General features: G+C 75.4%; 1 protein-coding gene across 1 annotated transcript in view; it reads right to left on the bottom strand.

The window, feature by feature from the left end:
* Positions 1 to 203, bottom strand: part of EBF3 (early B cell factor 3) — a 109,743-nt gene that overhangs the window by 113 nt on the left and 109,427 nt on the right. The gene's annotated exons all lie outside the window — the stretch shown is intronic.

Below are 203 nucleotides of genomic sequence, written 5' to 3'. Positions count from 1 at the left end.
CCGCAGGCCACGTCGCTGCCTCCTGCCCACGGGGGCTGCGGGAGCTCTGGCCGTGAAGGCCTGTCCGCGAGAGGGGCAGGACAGACCCTGCCGCGCTGACCGCGCCCCCGCTCCTCTCCCGAGCGGCGCCAGTCCCCGAGCCTCCGTGCAAAGACTCGCGGCTTTGCCGGAGCGGCGAGGGAGAAGCTGGCACTCGCGGGGCC

The sequence above is a fragment of the Pteropus alecto genome, unplaced genomic scaffold, assembly GCF_000325575.1.
Source record: "Pteropus alecto unplaced genomic scaffold, ASM32557v1 scaffold74, whole genome shotgun sequence".
Classification (NCBI taxonomy): Eukaryota; Metazoa; Chordata; class Mammalia; order Chiroptera; family Pteropodidae; genus Pteropus; species Pteropus alecto.
Note: the sequence above shows the minus strand (reverse complement) of the source record. Positions and strands in the feature narration are given on the sequence as shown.